The 13790-nt window shown below is 48.5% G+C and overlaps 1 protein-coding gene across 1 annotated transcript in view; it reads right to left on the reverse strand.

Moving 5' to 3' along the window:
* LOC100053918 (patr class I histocompatibility antigen, A-2 alpha chain) overlaps window positions 1-12868 on the reverse strand; it is a 28678-nt gene extending 15810 nt beyond the window's left edge. The window contains exons 1-2 of the mRNA XM_014734669.3: window positions 12567-12868; window positions 5218-5311 (exon numbers count right to left, since the gene is read on the reverse strand). The gene's annotated coding sequence lies outside the window, so the exon portion shown is untranslated. The remainder of the gene's footprint in view (window positions 1-5217; window positions 5312-12566) is intronic.
* Window positions 12869-13790: the final 922 nt, after the last annotated feature.

A 13790-nucleotide genomic window follows, 5' to 3' on the forward strand; every position in this document is an offset into this window, starting at 1 on the left:
CACGGGCACCACTCCATCCATCACCCCGCATAAAAAGGTCCACTAGGGGGCATGCTGGCAAATGGGGCTGGCTTCAGTTATGAGCCCATGACAAAGAAAGGATTTTTTACTGTGATGTGGCCTGGCCCAAGTATACACTGGCGTCAGGAGAAAAGAGGCCCCCAAACGGATCACTCAATTAGGATACTGTCTTGCAGCTAGAATTGTTCTACAAGAAGGAAGGAAAGGAAGGTAAAGTCTCCTATGTGCAAACCTTTATGCTGCTCTGTCTAGATCAGGGAAGGAGGGACAATGGACCGAGGAGTCCCCGGGCTCCGCCTCCTCCTCCCTCTTTTCCCAGGCCCATTGGTTGCCCGGTGGGAAATGCCTGAAGGATTGCCAGGTCTAAGAGAGGGACTCTCTCCTTCTCAAACCCAGGAAGGGACACACTTCACTCAGGGGCCCTTCCCGGAGCAGGGCATTTTCCACTGTGGCAATATCCCATAGGCATAAAGGGACAAGGGCAACTGGCTGGCTTTGTTGGGATGCACTCTCCTCTCTGTATCTCAGATCTTTTTAACTGAAAAAAAATTTGTATGTCTGAATGTCATGTTCTTCTTCTGGGACAAAACGTTCTATGTAAACTGAATGCTCAAGTGACTTTGGCTCCAGGCCAGCTAGTGGTGCAACTGTCACCAGAACAATCATCTTTACGGTTCCAGATGGTCCAGCTAGATGTTCAGACACGCTGCCTGACCCACTGCCACCGGAGATTCTCAAGGAGGTAAGACCAGATGGGTGGGCAGAGGGGAAGCCTGGGAAAACAAAGCATGTCCCGGCAATTCATATAGCCTGAAACAATATCTACTAAAAACAGGAGGCTCAGAAAAGCATTCAGCCAGTTCTGCAGAAATTCCTGGTGGCAGGATTGATGAGACCTTGCCAGTCTCCACATAATACTCCTAATCTCCCGATCAAACAAACAAAAAACAATTCAGACAAATATCGGTTTGTTCAGGACCTTTGTGTCACAAATGAGTTGGTTTAGGACCTACACCCTGTGGTGCCCAGCCCTTATACCTTGCTAACCAACATTCTGGGTGAATTTGGCTGGTTTTCAGTTTTTGACTTAAAAGATGCATTCTTCTGCATACCGCTCGTGGAAGAATCACAACAACTCTTTCCCTCTGTGTGATGTGACCCAGATAATCAGGCCACTCAACAATATTGTTGGACAGTGCTGCCCCAGGGCTTCAAAAACTCCCCTACACTATTTGGGGAGGCCCCAGCTAAAGACCCGAGCCACTTACGAGTATAAGAAGGATTACTGTTATAGTATGTGGATGACACGCTGATAGTGAGCACCATTTGTGAGCAGTGTCTGGCCAACACAATAAAGACCTTAAATCCTTTGGCTGAATGTGGGTACAAGGTCTCACAAAGGAAAGCACAGAGCTCCAAACAAAAAGTTCCATACTTAGGGTTTGCATTATCAAAAGGCAGAGGGAACTGCTGCCAGACCAAAGACAGGGCTATGGCATGCTGAGCCCTCCCACCAACTGGCAACAGCTGCGAGGATTCTTGGTCATGGCTGGTTTCTGTGGGATTTGGATTCTGACTATGGTCTCATACTAAAACCCCTCTATGAGATTCTAAAAGGGCTAGAACGGGAGCCACTAGAATGGACAAAGGAATGTCAGGTGGCCTTTGATATCATCGACACAAAGTTACTTTCAGCCCCAGCCTTGGGGCTTCCTAACTTGGACAAGTCCTTCAGCCTATAAGTACATGGAAGGCAGGGAACAAGCTTGGGGGTTTTAACTCAAAAACTGGCATGACACCCCCCACCACCACCACCAATGGCTTATTTTTCCAAGCAATTGGATAAGACTGTCAAGGGATGCCTCCCCCCAACACTGCCCCCACCACCTCAGGATAATGGTTGCTACCTGTGACATCTTGCAGACAGCTGAAAATTTTACCCTGGGCCAACCCACCACAGTATATGTGCCATATCAAGTACTGACATTATTGGAATAAAAAGGAGGATACTGGCTCGTTACAGGAAGGATGCGCAAATACCGGGCCATGCTTTTGGACAATCCAAATGTATGGATGCAAGTATCATCCTCCCTGAACCCCGCCACCTTGCTCCCTAATGAGACATCAGAACACTTAGAACATGACTGCTTACAAGTTATGGAGACACTGTATGCTAGCTGAGCTGATTTGTTGGACTGTCTGCCTGAAGAGCCTGACTTGGAACTCTTCACAGATGGCAGCAGCTTCATGGATCAAGGTGAGCAATGTGTGGGGTACACAGTCATAACTTCACAAGAGACTTTAGAGGCAAAGCCCTGCTCACAGCGTCATCGGCTTAAAAGGTAAAAATAATCACCCTCGTGCGGGCTCTACATCTATCTCAAGGAGAAAAAAGTGTCATACTCTCGGGGCAATCTGAAAGGAAAGAAAGGAGCCTCTACAGCAGGAAAAAAGGAAATCAGACACGGCCCTAAAATCTTGAAACTGCTTGGTGCTATTAATGAGCCTGCTCAGGTAGCTATCACACATTGCCCTGGCCACCAGAGGGAAAATCTAATGGGTCCAAACATACATCATAGGGCCTCACTTACCAAGGACTATATAACAGGTGACTAAAAATTATATCCTCTCTACGAAGAACAACCCCAAGACCACTTCCAGATCCCACATCGGGGCACCCAGCACAAAGGACATTGGCCCGCTGGAGATTGGCAGATAGACTTTATCCAGATGCCCTGGGCATCTAGGAATTTTAGGTTTTTATTAGTGTTTGTGGACACCTTCACCAGGTGGGTAGAAACTTTTCCCACTCAGACTGAGAAAAGATCAGAAGTCACTCACATGTTGCTAAAAGAAATCATTCCTAGGTTTGGTCTGCCTGATACCTTGCAGAGTGATAATGGACCAGCTTTGTCTTCCAAATAACCCAACAAGTGTCTGGAAGCTTAGATAGATATTATACTCAATCAACTGGAAAGATGGAGAAAATAAATCACTCCTTAAAGAAGACCATTGCCAAAGTCTGTTAGGAAACACAACTAACTTGGGATAAGGCTCTGCCCCTTGCCTTGCTATGGGTTAGAGCAGCTCCCCGAAGTGAACTTACATTGAGTCCGTTCAAAATTGTATGTGAGAGACTGTTTCAGGCATCTTCCCCTGGGACTGAATCTCTGGACGTTTTAAGGAATGTCATGATTGCTAATTATGTTCAATCATTAAGCTGTGTATTAACTTCTATCCACGAGTTTGCTTCTCATAGGTCTGCATATCTGTCTCATATCCCTCTACACATCCAATATAATGATCATATTTTGCTGAAAACTTGGAGAGACCAGGGACCCGGAAAAGAGTTGTCACTCAAATGCATGGGCCCCTTTGAGATTCTTCTCACCACTCACTCGTCACTAAACTTACAGGCATAAAACCCTGGATACATCACTCCCGGATCAAGGCAGCCCCCAATTCACAGGAAAGTATCCCACCTGGATTGAGGGGAAAGTGAGTGGCAGAACCCCTTTGAGAACTAAAATATGCCTTTTAAAAAAAATCTTTGATCTCTTCTATCTAACCCTTCTTCTTACAGTTGGATATTAATCTTTCTTAAATGCCTATCTTCCATAAACTCCAAATTGATCAAGTCAACGACACAACAGCTCCCCTTAAGGGACCCCTCTGATGGATTCAAAAGCAAAGTAACTCTTTTCCACGCTATGGTCCCCCTACAACATCCTCATTCAGCAGGAAGTAGCTAGAGAAAGTATGATGCCCTGTCTCTCCCTTGACCATAAGATTATGGATTACTACAGATGGGGGTGGGTGGGGATTGTAAGTGAGCATAAGTGAGGCCATCTTGTTATGCTAAATGGCCCCAGCCCGTCTTCTGTGTGACTACTCACTGCTCTGCACCTACTCCAAACAAATTCACAGGCTCTCCTCATTCATGGCCTCCACTTACATACGTACTCCCCAATAGCTTGATGAATTAAAACTTTGCCCTGTCCTGCCTGAAGGAAACCCCTACATTACTGCCCGTTTCCCCTATATAATTGCCTCAAGATTCTGTAATCTTTGAAGATGGGTTTTTGAGACATTAGTCACCTATCTTCTGGCTGGTGGCTGGTGGTTAGATTTGCTGGCTAATCTAATCTAGTTAAACTTCCTTTCCCTACCCCTAATTCAGTGTGATTAATTGGCTCAAACTGTGGTGAGCAGAGTGAGCCCATTGCTCAGTATCAATTCTGGACACCCACATGGGACCCTAGTCTCTGTCAGAGGCTAGTCAACTTGGAGGAAAGGGTTTTGAGATTTTTCCCTGGGGCTGTCTGGTGGCTTTTGCGTTCTCTTTTTATCCACCTGGGGAATTCCACTTGTGGCTTCCTCACTTGCTGACTTCCTCTAACGCTTCAGTGATCCAGAAACCAAGGTTTGGATGGTAACATTTCTCTGCTGTGGATAGCATGGCCTTACTCCAGAATCCCAGCTGCCAGCATGTGATTCTTCCACTCGGATTTGCCTTTAGCTCCACACTGCATCTTGTCCGCCACTGACACCTCCAACACCATTGGGTCTGATGGATGGTGGCTGATTACACCACAGCCTGGAACTGCTGCAGTGTCCTTTCATGTCCAAGCCCCACTCAGAACTGGCATCCTTCTACGTCACCCAGAATATGGCCAAAAAATATACCCAGCTGTGGGATGGGTTTTCAGAATCCAAAATAGGCCTACCAGGCAGTGTGCTTCCTTCTTTGCAGTGAGGGATGCAAGATGACACCGATTGTCTTTGACTTTGGAGGGGACATCCCTGCATGCCCCTAACCACTGGACCTCTAGAACTGAACTGAGGCGGCCGCTCCCTGAGTCTCTGTCAGGTTTATCCTCCACTCTCTGGAGTGCACATGCTTTACTGAGGCCTCCAGCATACTTTCCACCTATTGCTCATCCAGCCCAATCAACACGAGGTTATCAATGAAATGAAATAACGTGATATTCTATGTGATGTCCAGGAGTCCAGATTTCTTAAGACAGTATTTGAGAGGAATGCAGAGTTAAAAGATCCCTGAGGCAAACCGTAAATAAATGTTGTTCTTTCTATGTGCATGCTAATCATTCCACCTCCACATTTCCAGCAGGAATAAAAAAGAGCACACTCCACCAAATCTACAGCCACATACCATGTGCCCGAGGCCTCACTAACCTGCTCTAGCATTGACATCACATCCAGCACAGCAGCAGCATCAGGACCACTACGTGGTTGAGTCTGAAGTAGCTCTTTAGACCACATCAGGTTCCTGCAGGGACAGATTGCTGAATTAACTGGAGATAATACCACCACGGCCCCTGCATCCGTCAGGTCTCTAATGGTGGTGCTAACCCCTACAATACCTGCAAAACATCTGCAATACCTGCCCTGGGACACAGTATTGCTTCTGATTTGACCAGGATGGGGCCAGTTTCAGAGGTTTCCTTGGTTTTCAGCACAAAGAGAGACCTTATTCCACAGACCAGGGACCCAGTGTGGAGGTTACTCCAACTTTCAAGCATATCAATGTCAATTATACACTCATGGAAGGGGGATGATTGCCAGGTGGATCCGTGGACCCAGGGGTTCCATTCTGAGCCACACTTTGTCCAGGATTCCATTTATTACCTGGTTTCTATAGGCCCCACTGTAATAGGGGGACATGATTGATGCTGTGGGTATCAATGCAATTTCTGGGGCAATATATGATAAAATAATAGTATCAGTATTTCCAGACCTTAGGCCACCCTGCAAGAAGATGAGGAGGAGAAATGGATGTCAGAGAGTGGGAAGCATGAAGTGGAGAATATGGAAGGGCTGGGTTATTGGTAATGAGAAGGTCTACGGGTACAAGGAAGTGGGGGCCCAGGGAGAGCAGAGTAGAAGGTCATGGAGGAGAGGAGTTCGGGAAACTGAGAGGCCAGGGAGTGAGAGCGTCCTGTCTGCTGTATGGGTTTCTACCACTGCCATAAAAATTACCATAGACCTAGTGGCTTAAACAACACCCATTTATTATCTCATGGTTACGTAGGATACAAGTCCAGGTTCTCACTGGGCTGAGATCAAGGTGTCGCAGGTTGTGTTCCTTACTGGGGGCTCTGGAAGAATCCACTTCCAAGCTGGTTTAGGTTGTTCTCTCAATTCACTTCACTGCAGATGTAAGGCTGAGGTCCTCATTTCCTTGCTGGCTGTCAGCTGGAGCCACTCTTAGCCCATAGAGGATCTCCTCAGTCCTCCAACATGGGAACCTACAGCACACCAGTCTTTCTCCCACTTGAGACCTCTCTGATTTCCCCTCTGCCACATCTCCTCTAGAGCATCCCTCTGATTTCAGGCAGAGAAAATTCTCTTCTTTTAAGGATTCATGTCATTTGTTTGGGCCCACACAGATAATCCACAATAATCTCCCTACCAGGATAATCCCTCTATTTTAAGGTCCTTAAACTTAATTTGCTGTTGTTAGTGCCATCAAGTTGGTCTGACTCCTAGCAACCCTACGTACAGCAGAGCAGAACCCTGCCTGGTCTTTTTGAGCCATCCTCTCACCTTCTGGTGCTGTAGTAGACAACGTTCACACTGCCATTCATAGGGATTTCGTGGGCACTTCTTGTCAGAAGTGAGTGGCCATGTCCGTCTTCTTAGTCTGTCTTAGTCTGGAAGCTCTGCAGAAACCTGTCTACCGTGGGTGACCCTGCTGGAGTTTGAAATACTGGTGGCATAACTCTAAGCATCACAGCAACATCCAGCTGCCACCGTGTGACAATCGACATACGGGTAGTGTGGTTCCCTGACCTGGAAATGAACTTGGGCTATCACAGAGAGCACCGAATCTTAACCACTAGACCACCAGGGCTGGCTTAGCCTTAATTACATTGCCAAAATCCCTTTTGAGATGTAAGGCAACCTATTCATAAATTCCAAGGATTAGGGCATGGGCATCTTTGGGGAGCACTATTCAGCTTAACACATCTTGTGTTGAAACCATCAAGGATCAAGGCAATAGCACTGCTGGAGACAGTCACAGTGAGCCAGGACCTAAGAGAGGAAGAATGAAGGGAATGGTCTGGAAGTCCACAGGGAACACATACAGTGAGTGGATTGGGGGCGCTGATCTGATGACAGAAGATTCACATCTGAAGATGTTTGGAAAAGAGGGAGGAACAAAGGTCTGAGAGCAACCATGAGGAGCAAGGGCCCCACTCATCTCCAGGTCCAGGGATGCAAGGCCTGTGGAGAGGAAACACCTCGTGGGAGAGGACTCCAGAGGGAACCATGTCCTCAGGGAGACCCAGGTTTCTGTCAGAGCTGAGACATGAAGGGAACATCGTGAGAGAGGTCTTTGGAGATTTTGCTGATCATGGGCTGAGAACTGCAGGGGGCGCAGTGGACACGTTTCAGGAGTTGGCGAGTGGGTTTGAGAGGAGACAGAATAGTAGTGTGCAGAGCCTTGTGGAGGTGAGAGTGAAGGATATTTGGGGGGCCAGGAGTGACTGACACAAACAGAGAAAAGGACATAGTGATATTAGTCCTCGTGGATTCAAGGCAGATGATGGGGGTGAGTCTGTGAGAGATGAAGGTGGGGAGGAGCAGGAGTTTGGGGCTCTCACTTGGACTCTGTCGATGGAGATAAGGAGACTCGGGGTGATTGGGTCTTGGTTCTAGTCTGTGGACCATTTCTTGACACCCTGATTATGGGATGGAGCACCTGAAGGAGAGCAAGGGCCTATAGGATGTGCATATGTTCACTCTTCCCACCCTGAGGGAAGCGAGTGTGCTGACATCTGGTCTCAGGTCTGCCTGACACCTGCTGTTGGAGATGTGACTTCTGGGGCACCACGTGTGACCCCTGGCACAGGGGTCCCTCTTCTGTCCTACTGGGGGGACAGAAAGCCTAGGGCAGCTGTGCTCCTAGTCTCAATAGTCCCAATGTGCATGTCCACACTATGGAATATTATGTAGACACTGAGATGTTGTTCCCAAGTAAGAGATGATTTTATTCACAAAACTGAGAAATACGCAGCAGAAGAAAATCTTTCCACTTTCCAGTGTTCTGGAGTGTTGACATTAAGGGGCTGGAGACGGGTGGCAGGGAGGAGAAGGAAACCTCAGAGACAGCACAGGTGACCCTGAGCTCTCCTCCTCTCCAAATGAAAGACATTCGGAGGACAATTAAAAGAATTTTATATTATTTGACATTTTTCATTATTAGGGAAATATAGTTATTTTCTTCAGTGTAATAATAATATTGTATGAATAAAAAGGTTATTTTCTAATAGATTAATATCGAACTCTTTAGGGATGAGAGTCATGATGTTGGCAAGTGATTTTCAAGTATTTCAGTAATGAGTATAGCAATATTATTTATTACATACATAAAGAAAATACTGGAAAACATTAAGATGATTAAAACTAGAGTGATCATTGTACTATTCTTTCAAACTTGAAGTATGTTTTAAATTTTTTACAATAACTTGGAGAAAATTTTTAAAATAACAATGGATAATGACATGAAAAATGCTCACAAAATAATATTGAATGAAAATTAGGCTTCAAGAGTATGTTTGTGTGAGAATGTGTGTCAGTGTGTGCCAATGTGTGTGTATGTGTGTTCTGTGTATGAATATGTCAGTGTGTGTGACAGTATCTGTGTGTTGCGTCTGGCAGTGTGTGTGAGTGTGTCAGTCTGCATGTGCATTCCCACATTCATCCAGTCAGTCATTCAACAAATATTTTTAAAATCAACAACCAGGCACTTCCAGGGCAGTGCAAACACAGCTGTGAACAGTCAAACCCCCAACCTTGTCCTCAGGAAGCTCATTTCCTAGAGGAGGGACAGACGATAAACAATTAAATAAGCACATGTAAAAACGTGTGTTAGTGAACAGGGTGTGAAGAAAGGCAAAGCAGGGCAGGGGTGGAGGGAGGCTGAAGGTGCCACGTGCAGGGGGGGTGCAGGCAGGGCCTCTGAGTGAGGACGTTTGGAGAGAATGTCAGGGAGGGAAGAGCTGCCTGGGAGACACATTTTCAGGCAGGGGAACAGCAGTGAAGGCTCTGAGTGTGAACACCCTGGGCGTGCTGGAGGAAGCACACAGTGGAGGGCCTGCATCTCGGCCTGATGCTGGCTGATATCATTTCCCCTACACTAAACCCAGCATATATGGGGTTAAAACCAAAGCACTTTTTCCCTGCTTACTCCCTGGCTCCCTGGCTCCAGAATCCACTATCTACCATGGAGACAAACAGCCATGGTCGCCCACCTGAATTCCTTATCATCTCTTCTTCCTCCCTACAAGCAGCTCCGAAGGCCTAATGCAGGCTGGTGGGAAAGCTCTGACCAGCAAGGCCAGGGACTCCCCTGCCTGTCTACAAGCAGCCACCTTCCTCACAGACCTTTAAAACCCCTCATGTCCCCTCTTTCGGGAAGATGAGACTAAAAGAGACAAATATGAGGGCTCACTGTCGTCTCCCGGCTGACGTCACCTGAAATAAAAGCCCTTCCTTGCCATAAGCCTGGCGTTGCAGTTTTTATTGGGCCCCTCTTGTGTGGTGGGTAAAGAACCAGTGTTTGTAGGCGGGAACAGGCCCATCACACGGCCGCATCTGTGTAAATTGGACGTTAACTGGAAAGTGTCGGGCAAATGAAAGAGATTCCTAGTGTAACATATTTTGAAAAGATCATTCAAGACATTCCAAAGGGTTTATGGTGGGAAATTTTCCCCGCTCCCCAGGCTCCCCCAGGTTCCCTGCCAGAAATGAGCATGTTACCACTTTCTCCTATATCCTCCTGAGAAAATTTATACACATATTGTTATTGTTGCTACATCAAGGAGGAGTACTGAAAAGAAATAGAGTAGAAGAAAATGTTTCCACTTTTCAGTGTCCCAGGTGTTGTCATCAAGAGCTGGGAGAGGGGAGGCAGGTACGAGATGGAAACCTCAGAGAGGGCACAGGGCTCCTGAGCTCTCTTCTCCTTCAATCCCTGTCCATCCCTGACCTTGACACCTGTGGAGTCCAGGGCTGCTCAGAAGCTTCTTCCCCCCATTGATGCCCAGACTCGCGGTCATCCATGTCTGACCAACTTAAAGCCCAGACCCTCCCAGGCAGGTCAGTCACAATCTGAGAGCAGAGCAGTGGCGTCCCCATGTGGCCACAGTGCTGAGGACAGAGACCCAGCTCCCTTTTCTCCTGCTCAGCCAGGACCTCTGCAGGGTCTCCCTGGGCCCCCAGTAGCACGACAGGACTCTGCACACAAGGGGGTGCCCCTGTCCCGTGTTGGGTTCAGGGTGTGAAGTGTTTTGCAATATCCACACTGACATAGATGTTCCTCCCCCATTGGGTCACTGTAGACTCTGCCTCAGGGCACAGGGAGGTCTCCAGGCCATAACAGATGTTTCCCAGGTGCAGAATGGACCCCCAAAACAAACTGGGTGCCCTCAGTCTCCCGGGATGAGACCCAGGACTCCTGAGTCCTTATGACTTGTTCCTGCAGCTGCCTCTGGGGCTGGACTCTGTCCAGTGAGTCTCACGATATGGGATGGGGTCGGGGAGAGAAGCCCCAGTGCGTTAGGTCCAGGAATGAGAGGATGTTCCTGGGGAAGTGAGGACAGGGCAGAAATAAGGACATCAGAGGGGTAGAGGTTACAAGGAGGGGAGAAGAAGGAGCCAGGGAAGGGAGGGGCGTGGGAAGGACTGGCCTAGGGGACACCTGTGGGGTTGTGTGTGGAGAGGGTTTTCTGAGTACTGGACCATAGAGAGCAAAGAACAAGTGCCTGTGCTGCCCCTCTAGGGACCAGCCCTGATCCCAAATTCCCAGAATTTCCAGGCTCTCACTCCCTGCGCTAGGACATCACAGCCATGTCTGAACTCAGCCCAGAGCAGCCAGTGGTTCCAGCCTTCAGTTGTCCCTTCCTCCTCTTTGAGAACCAGGCCAAGGGGCCCCTGAGCACCAGCTGATGAACATGTGGTGGGGCTACAAGGATCTCAACAAAAGGACCCAGGCAACCAACTACCCATCTCCAGTAGTGGCCAGTACACCTTCTGCAGCTCCCTGGCCAAGGACTCTGGGGATCCCATCCCTTTCCTCTCTGGTGACACAAGCACCCACATCCTCAGACTGGACTCCTCTGGCCCTGCTCTCTGCTGCCCCAAATCCTGAACTTAGGAGCTCTGCAGCCCCAGCCCTAAATCTCATTTCTACCCCGACAACTTACCCAGGAATTTGGGGGTGCTATAGACTGAATGTGTTCCCCCCACAATTTATATATTGAAACGTAATCCCTAATGTTACGGTGTTGGGAGGTGGGGCCTCTGGGAGGTGATTAGGTCATGAATGGAGCCCTCAGGAGTAGGATTAACATCCTTATAAAAGACATCCCACAGTCCCTTTCACCATGTGAGGACACAGTGAGAAGACGGCCATCTATGTACCAAGAAGAGGGTTCTCACCAGACACCCAGGCTGCTAGCACCTTGATCTTGGTCTTCTCAGCCTCCAGAACTGTGAGAGATAATTTTCTGTTGTTTATAAGCTGCTCAATTTATGGTATTCTGTTAGAGCAGCTGACAGACATGGGCTCCACAAGCCAGGGGAGGGTGTCTCAGAGCCCCACATGCCGCAGCTAAGCCATAGCTGTGATCTGGGCAGCAGTCAGCCATGACCCCACAACCTAGACAGACCCCTTCTGGCCCAAGAGACATCTGGAACAGTTGGTGGCCAGGCACCTCCCATCTGCTGTGCTCTTGTGGTGAGACATGAGTTTGGGGCAGTGTTGAGCACTGTGTTGTCCAGGGGTTCCAGAAACCAAGACCAATTGGTAGGATCCAAACACACACACATCACAGGAGACCCCTGTTATGGACTGAGTTGTGTCCCCCAAAATTTGTATGTCAAAGCCCTACCCCCAAATGTGATTGTATTTAGAGATACAGCATTTAGGGAGAGAATTAAGGTTAAATGAGGTCATAAGAGTGGGGCCCTGTCTGACAGGACTGGTGGTTATGAGAAAGAGACACCAGAGATCTCTCTCTGCACACAGAGGAAAGGCCATGTGAGGACACAGGAAGAAGACAGCCATCCACAATCCAAGAGGGAGCCCTCATCAGAAACCAAATCTCCTGGCACTTTGATCTTGGATTCCTAGCCTCCAGCACTGTGAGAAAATAAACTTCTGCTGTTTAAACTCCCTAGTCTGTGGTATTTTGTTACAGCAGCTGGAGCAGAGGAAGACAACCTCCAAACCAACACCATAAACTCTCCCTTTCAGTCTCAGACTCAGCTCTAAGGAACGTGGGCCCAGCATTTCCTCATTCCCTCGCAAATATTCCGTGAGTACCTCTGTACCAGGCATTGTTCCAGGCCTGGGGATCATTTAACCAGAACAGACAAAACACCTGCTTTCCGGATGCTTATAGTCTGACAGGACAGACAGACAATAAATGAAAACATCATAATAGTAATACATTATATGAAATGTGTTCCCCTTATCTATTGCTGGGTAACAAACAATCCTAAAATACACAAATAACCTTTTTGTTCTCTCTCATTCTGTGGGTTGACAGGGCTGAGTCAGGCAGCTCTTCTGCTCCATGTGACATGGGCTGGGACTGCAGTCATCTGGAGGCCCAACTGATCCAGAACATTCAAGAGGGCTCCATCATGGAGCTGCAGGTGATGCTGGCTGTTGGCTGGGAGCTCAGTGGGGCTGTTAACAGGGTGACCTAGGTTCTCCTCCGCCTGCTTCTCCATGTGGCTTAGCTGTTCTCAGCTCAGCACCTGGGGTCCAGGAGGGAGTGTTTCAAGTGGACCAGTCAGAAACCACAAGGCTTCTCACATCAGAACCTCAGAACTCAAGCAATGTCACCATTCCATGTTCTAGTCGTCAGAGCTGGACATTGATTCAGGAAGAAGGGAATTAGGCCCCACTTCTAGAGAGGAGATTGCCAGGTCACATTGCAAAGGAGCATGTGGGATGGGGGATAACGCTGAGGCCATCCTTGGAAAAAGAAACCTTCTTCATGTGTTAGAAAGTGATAAAAGAGAGAGGGAGAAAAAAAACAATGCGAAGTCGACAATGCAATGCAAGGTGATGCAAGGTGATGGGAGAGGTGGCACTTTTAAATGACGCGGTCAGGACGGGCCTCATTGAGATGACACTTGTGCAGACTTGCAACAGGTGAGGCACTGAGCCATGCAGATATTTGAAGGAAGAACATTCCTGGATCGCCTTCTGCAAGTACCCGGGGCTCTGCAGTGAGCAGGCCCTACAACTGCAGTGGGAGTGGGAGTGGAAGTGCGCACACTGTGGAGAGACTCCTGGCACAGAAGTGGGCTTCCCCCCTCCCTGCCTGGGCTTTCAGAAGTCCTGGGGCTGGGGGAGGGAGGAGGCGCTGCTGTGGAGGAAGACTAGGAGAAGAGGGAGGAAGCGAAGGTGGGGCCCAACCTCACTCCATCTCTCTACTGTCTCTCACCAGTGTCCTCCAAGGTCGTGATGACTGACAAGGAAGATTCTGAGGGCCATCACACTGTGGAGGCTGAGCATTTGACTCTTTACCTGCCAACACCATGCTGACCTGGCTGCAGGAAGGGAAGGAGCTAACTGTGGACTCAGGACCCAGGGGAAGCTGACACGGGGGGGACAAGACACACCAGAGCTGGGGAGCTGTGGGGGTCCTCCCCAGAGAGGAGCTGAGATACACCTGTCTGATGGATGACCTGGGCCTAAAGGGCCCCCTGGTGTGACCTGGGGTTTG

This window comes from Equus caballus, chromosome 20 (genome assembly GCF_041296265.1).
Source record: "Equus caballus isolate H_3958 breed thoroughbred chromosome 20, TB-T2T, whole genome shotgun sequence".
NCBI lineage: Eukaryota > Metazoa > Chordata > Mammalia > Perissodactyla > Equidae > Equus > Equus caballus.